General features: G+C 36.2%; 1 protein-coding gene across 21 annotated transcripts in view; it reads left to right on the forward strand.

Moving 5' to 3' along the window:
• LOC144967260 (RIMS-binding protein 2-like) overlaps nt 1-14,086 on the forward strand; it is a 263,317-nt gene that overhangs the window by 34,772 nt on the left and 214,459 nt on the right. For 3 of the 21 annotated variants that reach the window (XM_078904276.1, XM_078904280.1, XM_078904283.1), the window contains exon 1: nt 900-972. The exons of 16 other annotated variants lie outside the window; for them this stretch is intronic. The gene's annotated coding sequence lies outside the window, so the exon portion shown is untranslated. Of the gene's footprint in view, nt 1-899; nt 973-1,221; nt 1,414-14,086 lie in introns of those variants that run through there. 2 more of the 21 variants (XM_078904277.1, XM_078904279.1) reach the window with 2 other exon arrangements.

The raw sequence follows: 14,086 nt of genomic DNA on the forward strand, positions 1-14,086 counted from the left end.
TTGAAATACTTATACTTTTCCCGTTTTTTTTCTTACGCACCCTGCATTATGTCATAAGATCGCTCACAAAGGAAAGAATTCACAGCAAATAGGACAGAGAAGTCGTGACTCTTCCGGTTCCAAACTCATCGGAAGTGTGTATGTAACCAATCATTCGGAGGACTAATAATGAATAGGCTACATGTTTAATCATAAGGTGGCATAACTATTTTAGCAGCAGGGTGTTCAGGCAGAATCTTAGGATTACTTGATGTAAAGAGTAAGAATGGATGATTTTAACTGACGATCAGCAGAAATTGAGACAAGAAAATAAGATACCATCACTCTGGAACTAGAAGATGAATCAATTACACAAGGTATGTATCCAGTCCTCCACACTTTTGTTCCCAATTGGTGAAAGCAGCTGATGCATCACAGTCGGTTGATTGCGAAGCGAAAGGCCCATAAGCCAGTCAATCACAGCATCATTTGGGCCGAATGAAGGTTCGTTCCTTAACGTATATATGTGCAGGTTGTGAAGTGAAATAGTTATTCTTCGCTCTTCACACCTTGTCGTCGGTGACAACAGCTTGTGTCACGATAAAAAAGGCAGGACACGAATCGGTGGGGGTGAATGAAGTATATGGCACATTGAACGATCATAGAGCGTGTAAGCATTAAATGTAAAGCCAGTCCTCCCCTCGTCTCATCCCAGCTTTGTCAAATCTCAAACACACACACACACACACAAACACACGCAGACACACACACACACAGACACACACACACACACAGACACACACACACACAGACACACACACTCATACACATGGATACACTCATACACACACACACACATACACACGATCCACAACCGAACACCGCTGCTAACCGTTCCGCTGTTGTCAGTTAGGCCTACTACCTGGCTCGATTGACTCGACGAAAACTTATCAGAACTGACTGCTTAACTTAGCTCATGCAACAGTTTGTTTTGTACGTTGTGTTTCTGTGATGTTTGTTTACCTTAAATAAATGTCAAATTTCGATTCATACTGACAATGGAAATAGGATCTAAATGTGTTTAATTCAGTTTGTAACAGATGGTGAATTATTATTTTGTTATGTGTTGTTGAGGAATGTACGGCATGTGACTGATAAGTTGTTTAAATTAGTTTTAAATAACGCTCGGTGATTACTTATTGACAACTATCTTTTATTATTTAATTAGACATTTAATTGTAGAAATTTATTGATGGCACAAGATTGGAATTGGATTTATTTTTTGCATTGTTGTAAGGTGTGTCAGAAGTTGACAGCTTTAGTGTGTTGTGAATTCCAAAGTGGATTAATTTATCTTTTCATATTTCAAGTGGACACGCACACCTGTGTCGCCAGCTGATAAGATGATACAATGATGTGTTAAAGTCACAATATGTAATTAATCATGGTCATGATGTTTATGTTATCTCTCTCTCTCTCTCTCTCTGCTCTCTCCCTATATAATGATATAATTATAGTCGAATTTTCTTATCTGCATACTTTTTACGGTTGATATTTCAATTTAAAACAAATGGAATGTTAAGAAAAAAACAACCAAAACAAATCAAATAAAAGAAAATCAACAACAAAAAGTTGAGCTTTTATATAACGCAATATCCACTAAATGTGCTCAAAACGCTTTGCAAGTGGCCAACAGCAACACTTAACATGTAGGACGAAACGCCTGTTAGGCAATTTTACATTTTTTCCCGACAGACAATGCTGTTAACGACACGGTACTAATTTTACACCTGAATAGGGTGAGAGAATGTGAGTCAGGAGCCTTCTCCAAAGACTCAACTATGCGACGATCAAAGCGGGACTCGAACCCAGGACCTTCCTATCCGAGGAGATGGCATACCACTAGACCACATAACCGCACAATTGTGTATAAAAGATGATAGTTTTTCCATCTTGATTTTTCCCAGACAATATATTATGACATACCCCCTCCCCAAATCGGTGTAATTTAATGATGATTTAGATGATGGATAATGAATTTAGTACTTAAAATAAATGCTAAAATATTTGTGCATTATTGAGTCGAATGAGAACACTTGACTAAAGTACGAAAAAATAAAGTGTATTTAAAAAAAAAAAATTACCAGTTAAACTTCCGTTCTCTGGAAAGACGCGTATGAAAAATTAGGCCAGAAAACTCGTCCTTCAAATATCGATCGATTTAAATGACCCTCATCTTGGGAAAAACTCTCAGACCTCGCGAGGTCCCACGTTTGAGGGTTTTTGCCAAGATGAGGGTCGTTTCGATCGGTCAATATTTAAAGGACGATTATTTTTTGGCCAAATATTTAAATACGTGTCTTTGCAGAGAACGACAGTTAACTGGTTCAAAAAAACAAAAAACAAAACAAACAAAAACACCCCCCCCCCCCCCGACAAAAAAAAACCATCCAAAAAAAAAAACAAAAAAAAAAACAACTTTGAATTAATTGTTTTTTGGCACCGCACTGATAAAATACATATACAAGATAGATCTGTCGGTTAATGACATATTATGAAGCCAGAGAATGTGTTGTAAGTGACCCAAAATGATAATATCAATTTTTAATCCAGATCATATGACCTGCGCTCCCACCCCCTTTCCCCCAATCTCAGGTAATGAAGGACAAAAAAAAAGAGAACAAAAACAAACCAGGAACTAATTTATAAAATCAACACGAAGTGATAAGCGATAAATAATATTATGTTTCATATAGGACTTCGATAAGGTAATACATTTTACAAATAATAAATTGTGTTCACCGCGGTAATTTGTTTGTTTCAGTCCAAGATAGTAAATTGGTGAAAAAAGCGTAGTATTATAAATTTACATTATTTGTCTTTGATTACACTGTGAAATATTGAATCAATTAAATTGGCACGTAGGGTTAAATCGCTGATATATTTGTTGGGTGTAGTAAATAGTCGCAGGTACTACTGCAAGATACAATTTACATTTATAGGTTGTATAATCGGCAGTGCCATATTTATTTTGGAGGTACAAGGTACCGGTTTTAAAATGTAAAGCTGCTATTTAACCCTCTCCTTACCAGCCATTTTCAGGATTTTCCCCAAAACTTCACACCCAACTAACACAATATCTGGCATTATAGCAGTAAAATTCTTGCCATATATAACTTCTTTAGCAAAACATGCTCTACAACACGCTGTTCATTTTCTTTAAATTTTATGATGTACAAAAGAACTTTGAATATGAAAAATGTTGGTTGTATCGTAACGAATGTGACGATTTTCCTATAGTTGGTAAGGCGAGGATTAAAGCTGTAGGCTGTAAAATAATTAAACAAAGAATGATGCAGCGTGTCAATAAAAACACCAATAGAAACATTAGTATTATTAGTCGTTCAGACCATAGAGAAATGATATGGCCCTCTGCAACTTCTCTACATATAAAGCTTTTAGGCCCGCTGAGAGACCTCAAAATGACGAGTGCGGGACTCCAGAAATAAGGGCATACGAGAAGAAACAGAAGAAGAAGAGGAAAAAGAAGAAGAAGAAGTGAGTCCTTCAGAACCACTTAGCCCATGGAGCCGGAGTTTATCCCGTTTTCTAGAGCCTAAAACGCACACTAACAATTGCTTGCTACCCTTGGATATGAAGCTAGTCTACCGCAAAGCACTTTCCATCAGATTTAACAGATCCAGCTATCCGATCACTCTAGGTGGACAGGAAGTGGGGAGGGGGGTCCCAAAAAAAATCTCGATTGCACTCGGGACCGATCTTGGTCTCTTTGTGTGAAGCGAGTGCTCTACCAACTGAGCTATCGAGACCCCTGAGAGAAATATAACTATGCATTAAATGCTTTCATTTAATTGTTTCAATCTTTTCCCCTTCATGATTGCACGTTGTCGTAAAATTATGAAATACAATTTTCTATGCTGAATATAAACTTAAATCCGAAAAGATCACTGTTATCCCATTGTGTTATTTAAATTAAATCTAATTGATAATAATTGATTTATTTTGGAAGAGGGGGAAAAAGGTGGGGGTTGGGGGGAGGGGGGAGGGGGGGGGGGTAATCTTTTGAAACATATCAGTCAACCTCAATTAACTAATCTGACATACGTCTTCAATAATATCCATTCCCGACGTGACCAGTTCTGATAATCCAAATTGTAATGGCTCACTGTTGTAACTGAAATACGCTCAGACCAACGCAAAATATTGTTCATTACAAGACGATGTTAAATCAAGCCCATAATTGCGTTCGGTTATCAGACCTGCTATTATTTGTACATTGCCCCTAACCTGATGTTATATTATATATATAATATATATATTATTATATATATATATATATATATATATTATTTATTCGTCTATTCGTACATTAGTTCATGAAAAATAGGGTCTCACACCAATTGTTAACTTAACAAGTGAACTAGGCATACGCACAGGATAACCTTAAAATCTCAAGCTCACATACCTTCACGTCACGGCAATCCCGAACTTTTTTCTTTACCAGTAACCCTTAATGTTAATTTCTCTGTTTACTGCACTTACATCTCATGTACCTATATCTCAAATGCGCATTGTAACCACAATCAGTTCGATATTTCCACATTAAATACATATATAATTCCCTTTATTCATCCCTTTCTTTTCCCTTTATTATAAACCTCGACACCTGGTATATAAAGTATTATATATTATGTTTATTTACCTTATTTAGCTATAATATACATTATATATAGAATAAAACGATTTTCAATGAATGTCGTACAAATGTGACACGATATTTTTTGTAGATAACAAAGTTGACAGAGGGAAAGATGTGATGAATACCAAATGATTTGGTAGTCGTATTATTCTGACATTATAGTCAATCATGATTTATATTGTGTTTAAAATATATTCTATATATATTTTAATTATGGGCAGCAGATGGGCTTCGTTTAATATCTACATGGTCTTTTTGCAAAGAACATTTTCTTTCTTTTTGTCGAGATAATTAGATTTTTTTGACGGACTGTGGCGATGTCCTGTATGAGCTAAAATAACAAAACAATGAGAGTCTTTTTTCTCTTATTTATTATACCACATACATACATGAGATGGTGGTCATTGAATGTGTTTTCGTATGCACATTTGAAAGTAATTTATCCCTTCTTAAAGTTACTAAAGGGTGATGACTGGAAGTTTGTGACATTGTAATTAATTACTTCTTCCTTTTATATTAAAGTCTTGTAACTTGTCAGAATGATGAGGATGATGGCACTAAGCCCTTGTCGTTGTTCAGAAAAGGAAACGAAAAATTCTATGAACAATCGTATAGCCTATATCATGTACTATCGGAACCATAAAGTGGTCGTACTTAAAAAAAAAATACTTCGTACTATAATAACACCACACCTATCCAAATCTCTGTTAGGATTTGCAGCAATGCAGCGTCTTGTGTTGCTATATGGTCTAGTGATATGACACTCGCCTTTGGACCGGCAGAGTCCTGCTTTGAGCGGCGCATAATAGTTGAGTCCTTGGAAAATGCTCTTTGCTCAGATTCTCTCATCGTACTCAGACATAAAATTAGTACCTGACCGTATACAGCAGTGGCTCCGATCGACAAAAAAAAAAAAAAAGCAAAACAAAAATAAAACAAACAAAAAACTCCCAAAAAAACACACACAAAAAAAACACCTCCTAACAGCAACATGCCTCGTTCTACGTGTTTAGTATTGCTGTTGGTTAGGGTCCCCTTATAAAGCGCTTTTAGCACGTTTAGTGGATATTATTCTGTATAAATGCTCAAGTTTAAATGCTCGTTTGTGCCTTATGGTCCGGTGTTTTGTATATTGCGTTGCACATTAACAAAAACCGGCATCCGAACAGTAATGATTATTATAGTATCCATAAATTTGGTCATCATCTTGTTTCTAACGCATTGAGATGAACACGACGTGCAGGATAAAGTTTTATAGCTTTTTGCCCTTGTCTGTTGCAGCTTTTGAAAAGAATAGCTGGTGGCTGACATTGCCTCGGGCTTAGTTTGTCCTTTATGTCCCTGTCACACAAGGATTCTCTCTAGCTCTGTGAATTTCTTTTTGTCTGTATCTCTTTCCCTATTTCTTTTGTCAACTAGCCCCCCCCCCCCTCCTCTCATCCTTCTTATTGTCTCCCATTTTCTCCATGTGCATTTCTTTTCTCTCTCTCTCTCTCTCTCTCTCTCTCTCTCTCTCTCTCTCTCTCTCTCTCTCTCTCTCTCTCTCTCTCTCTCACACTGTTTCTCGCACTGGGTCACTTTGTTTAGCTCTTAGCCCCCTTACCCTCTCTATTTTAACTATCCATGGTCCATTCTCATCTATCATCTCTTCTTACACTTCTCTCCCCACCCTTTCTCTCGATCTACCCAGTCTACTGTCTATTTCCTAATCTCAACACCGAAGTTTCAAGATTAAGACTTTTTTGAGAAGTTGATGTTCGTCTCTTAATCGGTCGATATCAGAAGTAAATTTAAAGTTATCTGATAAATATGAAAAATTAGGGCTTTCTCTAAGTACGGCAAAATATTCAAATTTTTGACCAGAAAACGTCCTCCAAATATCGATCGATTAAAATGACGCTCATTTTGGAAAAAAAACAAAAAAACAAACCAAAAAAACATCTCATACCTGGAAATTGCGAAGACCCAGGTTGAAAAGGTAGTTTGTTTTTTTCCACGATGAGGGTCATTTTAATCATTCGATATTTGAAAGTGAGTTTTCTGGCCAAATTTTTAGTAGGTGTCTTTTCTGAGTACGGCACAACTTGGGTCTGAAAAAGTATGTATGAAACAATGCCGGACAAAGCTTTGTTTCATCCACATTTTTAAAGCTCTTTTATCTTACACTAGTGCCTGCTGCCTAATTACTTATCAGGAAGTCACAAGTTTGAACATATCATGAGTTTTGTGTCGATTTTTTTTACAATATAAATATTCTTTTCTCCATCAATTAAAACTCGTGAATAGGTGTATATCTCGGTTATGTCAATAATATATCATTTTGAAAGGCGCCATTGTGTACAAAAGGGTAGATAATTTAACTTTCATAAGTTTGAAAAAGGGGGCAGCGTGGCTCAGCGGTACGGTCTTTGCTTCGTACCCAAAAGGTACCGAGTTCGACTGCCCGCCTCGTTGTGTGGCCTTGAGCAAGTCACCTCGCCCTAGCTCACTTTGCGGCACTGCACTGCGGCTGACGCCTGGGCTATACCGGTCTTCCCTTGGAATAGACCCTAAAGACAAATTTCCCCTTGGGGATGAATAAAGGGAATTTTATTTATTTATTTATTATTTTAATATATAAGAAAGCAATATTAACAAATGTTTTCAAAATTATAATTGCTCAAACAATGCTTGTTGACCCTTCGTCATGTATATCTAGAATTTATTTGTGTTTCGTTTAACAACTTCTTTAAGACTGCAGGGAAAAAAAAAGAGATCCCCATGCATGTGTAGTTGGTTGAAGAAAGCTTTATGTTCTCGCATTCCATTCGTGTTTAAATAGTGAAGGTCGTCGTCTGGTTATGTGGATTGGAGATTGCAGGTAGGTTGGATAACGGAGGGGGCTTAACTTTGCTCTTGAAGATTGGGGCAAGTTGTCAGTCACTTCAATTTGTTTCCGGCCGGACCCCGCCAAAGTTTGTCTATTTCTCCAGGGGTTTGGTCAGTGTTTGAGCTCAGTGTTTATCTCGTCTTAAAGGGTTTCAGCTACTAATGTGGCAATTTATGATCATTGTTATCGCCCGTGTGACATTTTATTTTGGTTGTCGCTATTATTGACAGAGGCGGATTCGTCCGTAACCTTCATAACATTTAACCTAACACTGGCCAAAAATTACGCGGCAGTGCAAGGCGACGACTACCAAAAGAAAGTAAACAGTGAGTTGTATTCAACAGTACAGCCAATGAGAATAACCGGTTTCCTGGAGCACTACTAGCAAAAACTCACTTTTCAGTTTTATTGGTTATCGTAGCCTTGTAATAATTGAACGTTATTTTTGGTCCGTGTCAAGCTATGAGTTTACGTAGACCTGCGTCTTTTTAAGATCACGTAGACCATCAAGCCTTCTAGTTTAGTGGATTTTTTTCTCCCACAGAGAATAACAATAATAATGTCTTTCGAGACATGGAAATGTACATGATGGTGCTCATTGTCTTTGCAATCATTTTTTCTTCTTCTTACTGTTAGCAATGTCACAGTAGACCTTAATTTATCACGGAGAATTGGCCGGTTAATCTTATTTGGAACACACGACAGAGGCAAATGTGCTTGTTGACATGAACGATTATGATAGTATTAGTGTTCAGTGTTTTTATTGTGGATTCTGATAGGTAGACCTGCCCACTTGGAAATTTTAAAATTCGTATTTTTTAACCCCCTCCTTACCATCCATAGGAAAATCGTCACAATTTGTTACAATGCAACAAACAGTTTTCTCATTCGGATATTTTTGTACATCACAAATTATAAAGAAATATTTTGTTCTAGCGATAAAAATTAGACACTGGACAATTCTAGACGTCTATGTATAGAATGTACTTGTTCTTTTTCTGTTTGAGTAGAATAAATAATCTATTTTTGTGTTGGGTGGGTGTGAAGTTTCAGGGAAAATTCTGAAAATGTCAAGTAAGGAGAGAGTTAAGAGAATGAGTTAAGATAATAAAAATAGTAGTCGCTATAGTTAACTTTAAAAATCAATAATATATACTCACAAAAATAACATAACACTTCAAAATCCTTAAAATTGTGCAGTATGGCTGCCGACCTTTTGAATAAGTTTTAGTAACTTAGAGATGGTCATAAAGTTCTGAAACCGGAGCCAAATTTTCGTAATTCTACGGATTTTTCGTAGTACTAGCCATGTCTGCTGATAGGTATCCTACTATATATTTTGTCTTGTAACATACATCCACTGTTTTGAGTCTCTTTCAAGTGTTTGCTTTCCTTCTAACTAAGGTATTATTACAGCAATGATTCTTGTTACTCAGGAGGAAGCTTGTTTCAATATTATGACAACAGTTTGATTCACGAACACAAGAGTCCTACGTTCAATAGCGAACAGAATTGCCTAGGCCTACCTGAAAAATGTTTAAATTGTTGTTCTTAAGAGAAAAATAGAAGCGCTTTAGTTTACTTTATTGATCAACATTTTACTCTCTCGAGTATTAAATAATACCTTTAAATTATATAGTCTGTACGAAACTTTCTTTTTCATTAAGTTTTTAAGACTTTCAGATGCTCATAAATTTCTGAAATTTGAGAACGAAAATTTCGTAATTCTACGAATTTTTCGTAAAAGTAGGCAGGTCTAATAATATAATATTAGATCATGTTGCCACAACGAGTGTTATTTCAGCCCGACCTATAACCCGTCATTGCGTTATGAAGTAACTGATACCCACGACTGAGGCCGAGATAATGAAATGATTATGTACTTAATTTGGATTCGTGTATGAAGAAAAAAAAAAAAAGAATCAACACGAACTGTGTGCGCCATGTGCTTTACTGTAATACGAAACCCAACTCTTGAGATAAAGCAAACAATGGGCTCTCAATACAAACTAACTTGTGGCTTGGCTGGGATCAACTCGATATTGGAGTGGATCGATACATACAATAATAACAATCACGATACTCGTTACAATAATGATGATGATGATGACGATGTCGACGACGACGACGATGATGGTGATGATAAAAACTGACAAGTATTGTGTTTTTATAGTGCTTATCTATAAAAAATATATATGGACTAATATATCACGTTTCCACCTTTTCACCATACACAATGCGCTTTGAATGCTTTATTTATTCCCTCAAGATATCACGTGGAACCGTGTTTTCAATTCATACAGTTCAAGTCGACTGTTCGGTGTCGTTTTTATACAACTACTTTAAAGATATTTGTCATTGCCTGGTACTCATTTATACCCGAGTCGAGTTGAGTAATGTGCTTTACGGGTCAAGTGCCTCATTACCGCAACGCCGGGGTCAGACTTTTCCTATCAATGATCACGCCCGATATCGCTTTCCTTTGTTACAATAATCATAAGACACCGTAATGTTGAGCTACCAACACCGTGATCTGGATACATTACAATATTTTTTCTCTTCTCCTGGATAGTCATACATTAATCTTCATTCATGTCGCTGAAGGCAAAGCATTTTACTTTTGTCGACTTGTATAACTATATAATTTCATCATGTAGTTTTACACACTATTGTAAGACTTTTTTTTATCTCCTGATTTAAAAACATCCTCCCCCCTCACACCGTTTTTATACAGTTTAAATTTACTGCCTATTCTTGTCAAATCAAGTTGATACAAATGTTTAAGTCGATCCTCTTTCCGCTGTCCCTTCACATGTTGCACCAGCACTCTCTAAATTGACGGACCTTTTACAGTCGACATTTTGTATAATTTATTAGTTTTAAAGACTTTTCTATGTGTTTAGATAATATCTCGTCATATCGAGTTTGAAAGCGCTTTGAGCACATTAAGTTGATATTGCGCCATATAAAATCTCACTTTTTAAGATATCCATTGTCTCCATCGGGATCCGATCTTGTGACCTTTGAATAGGATCTACGTGAGCAACATACGAATTGAATGTGCAGTTAATGAAGTGATGTATCGCGTATTAATTCAGTAATACCGAATGCTATAACAATAAACAGTAACTGTCGATCGCATCCTGTAGTGTGTGACGATAATAAACAGTTTCGATCAATATGTCCCTCCTGTGTCCAGTGCAATTCAGCGACCAGGCCGTCAACGACTTAATACGTTGAATGAATAAATAAGGGCTTTGGACCGGAATCATGGGCCTGGAGCGGGAACTATAATACTTCCGTTTGTCAGGAGGCTTGTTTTGTTTTTGGCACCCGTAATTAATTAGCTAGAGCAAGCATGTGTAATGTCCACACGATAACACGAAGTGGTCATCGGTAGATATTTCATGTTTCCAGTTTTTCCATTACATCAAATGAGGACGATAAAGCGAATTCCCGAACGTTCAAAGCTGAAAACTTTAAAATGATTAGAAAAACAAAGACAAAAAAAAAAACAAAAAAAAACAAACAAACAAAAAAAAACAAAACAAACAAATCCAAACAAAGAAAAAATCCAAAACAAATAAAACCCCTACAAAACAAACAATCAAACAAATAACAACAACAAATCGACGTCCATTTATTTGAAGGTCTGCTGATAATCCAAATTGTGATGGATTCATCTCCGTAATGGACTTCCTCTCAACCCAACACCAAATACAACAAATGTTAAATCAAGTCCAATATTTCAGACCTGCAAATATGTGCATCTAGGTATAACTCTATTATGATATATACGAAATTTTAAATATTAACAGAATTGTATTTGCTTTTGAAATAGGTGCACGTACATCATCTTACAAAACCGATTAACATGAACATTTTCAGATTTAAAAAAAAGGATATTATGCATAAAAATGAGACTTTAGCGCTGACCAGTTCAAGTACTATTTCCTTCACTGCAATATGATTAAACATAAAGTAAGTATTGAACATTTCTGATTTCCGATTTTTTCTCTCCAGAATTTCCAAATCTGTCTAAATTTTGTATTTTTATCATCAAGCCAAATACTGATTGCACAAAAAGAATGTTTCGGTTTCAAACATTTGTTCAGCACAATATAAAATATACACCACGCTAGTAGGAGTAAGATTTGAAAACGTGTGTATGGGACGAAGCAGAGAGAAAAATACAAGAAAAAAGAAACATCCCAAAAATTCAGCCTGTTCGACTGGGGATCGAACCTCAGATCTCTTGATTACCTGTCAATTATTAATAAGAGTGTTTTTCGATCTGGATTCTGATCTGTAGATAAACACAATTCTACCATTAATCTCCGCCGCATCCCGATTTTTAAATCGGTTGAATATCGAATTTTGTAGACCAAGCTTTTAAGACGATTCGATACGATGAAACAAAAAGTGGGCGGTTATTTATTATTAGATACTTTAACATGACCATAATGCTCATAAACTGAATGGTAGGTAATCGTAATAGATAGCCCTGCCCTCCGTTGTAGTCAATGACTCATTCTCTAATCGATACAACTACGTGTTAAACACCGTCGGATTTGTTTATGATTCATAAATGCACGCATGTAGTAATCAATTTCATATCAACTGTTTGTGTCGCTGCAAAATGTTGAACGTGCCATAGTGCCTGTCATATCGCATTCTAATTTCTAAAACATTTGAAAACTTATATTTATCCAAATATGCCGCGCGGAAAGGCGTAATAGGCTTCAACAGCCGTGACGTCACTTCCCTCGTAACGACGCATGTTAACTTAGTAACTGGTTCTAAATTATCGGAACAATGGCGGACGCCCTTATGAAATACTTCTCCGATGAGCATAAAAGTGTATCCAGAGGAGATAAACATTATAAATCTGATCACGTTTTGACTTTTATACATTCTGATCACATGACATGTGAAAAAGTTCTAGCCAGCATGAAGAATAAACAGTACCGATTTTCTTTGTTTAGAACTAAGCTGCCCTTTGCTGGGCGGACGTGACATCATACTATTGAATCCTATTATTCCCCCCCACCCACCCCCCCCCCTCGAAAACGTGCGGAGGGGCGTTTGTGACAGCCTCGAAAAAGAACAAATAGCAAACTTGAGCTCAAAACATTTCTTACGCAGCTTCTAATAGCTTAGTATTAGAGCCGTGTTTGTATTTTTAAGACGAAAAGAAAGGGGATGCAACCATTCCTTTGTCCCTAACTTCCTCAATTTCTTAAATCAAATCTCTGAAAATGATGAGAATGTCTGCTCCAGATTTTAATCAAAAAACATTTTAAAAAGTTAGATGTAGATCCATACTTGAAATATTTGCTTTGTGTGCATTGTCGTTGTTTGGAGCCGTCCATTCCGTTTTTACCCAATTCAATTGTAGGGTAGTTTTGTAGTCCTTATTTTTTCCACGATTTTTTTTTTTTGACCGTGTTGGCTTTGATCAGAAAGATTCAATTATTGAATCGTGCTGCTATCAATGATTGAATTATTACATTTTTAAAATTATTAATCGACCATGTCCTTGCGTACAAATTGGATCCGTCGTTTCAAAAGTCTATCGTATATTTTTTTTGGTTATTACTGGTACCGTTTAAAAAAAAAAATCACTATTATTAATATTACCATCTTGCTTTGTTGTTTTCATTTACCATTTTTTTTCTCCTTCGTATATGTTTCCATACGATTTTGTAAAATATTGACGAACGCCTAAAAGTAAATACATATAGACTTAAATTTGAAACTTTTCTATGACGGGGTGGACTTTGATGCTTAAAGTTCAATTTTAAGTTTAACTTTTAGAAAATTAAGTTAAACCTTTATTTGTGAGTTTTGTGTCTTAATCTTCCAAATATTTTGTGCGGCTATGTGGTCTAGTGGTATGACACTCGCCTTCGGATCGGAAGGTCATGGGTTCGAGTCCCGCTCTGAGCGTCGCATAGTTGAATCCTTAGAAAAGGCTCTTTATTCGCTTTCTCCCACGGTACTCCGATGTAAAATGAGTACCTGGCCGTTAACAGCGTTGTCACCGCCGGGAAAAAAAATGTACTATCGCCTAAAAGACGTCATGTCTCGTCTGACATGTTAAGTATTGCTGATGGCTAGGACCCCCTGTAAAGCGCTTTGAGCACGTTTAGTGGATATTGCCCTATATAAAAGCTAAAGTCTTTATTTCCTAGTTCTGATCATTTATGACTACTGGCTCCAATTCATCCCGACATAACACCAGATTGATGCGATTGGTTGCTAAAACTAAATGATAACTGTATCTGGACCTCTTATTTAGTTTCCAAGCGAACGCATCTTTTTGTTTACGTTCAATATCTACAATATATTACATAAAGGAAGTGCTAATTTTTTCACTACCGTCTATGTGGGGTTTTTAAGTAATGAATTTATGTTTTTATTGTTTTTCTTTTTTTATTTGACCGAAGAAGGGTTTTTAGCCCGAAATGTGCTGTGTTTGGTATTTTGTCCATTTTTGTTGAATACTTTTTTCATTC

The sequence above is a fragment of the Berghia stephanieae genome, chromosome 3, assembly GCF_034508935.2.
Source record: "Berghia stephanieae isolate SIO BIC M18660-M18661 chromosome 3, UCSD_Bste_1.3, whole genome shotgun sequence".
Lineage (NCBI taxonomy): Eukaryota > Metazoa > Mollusca > Gastropoda > Nudibranchia > Aeolidiidae > Berghia > Berghia stephanieae.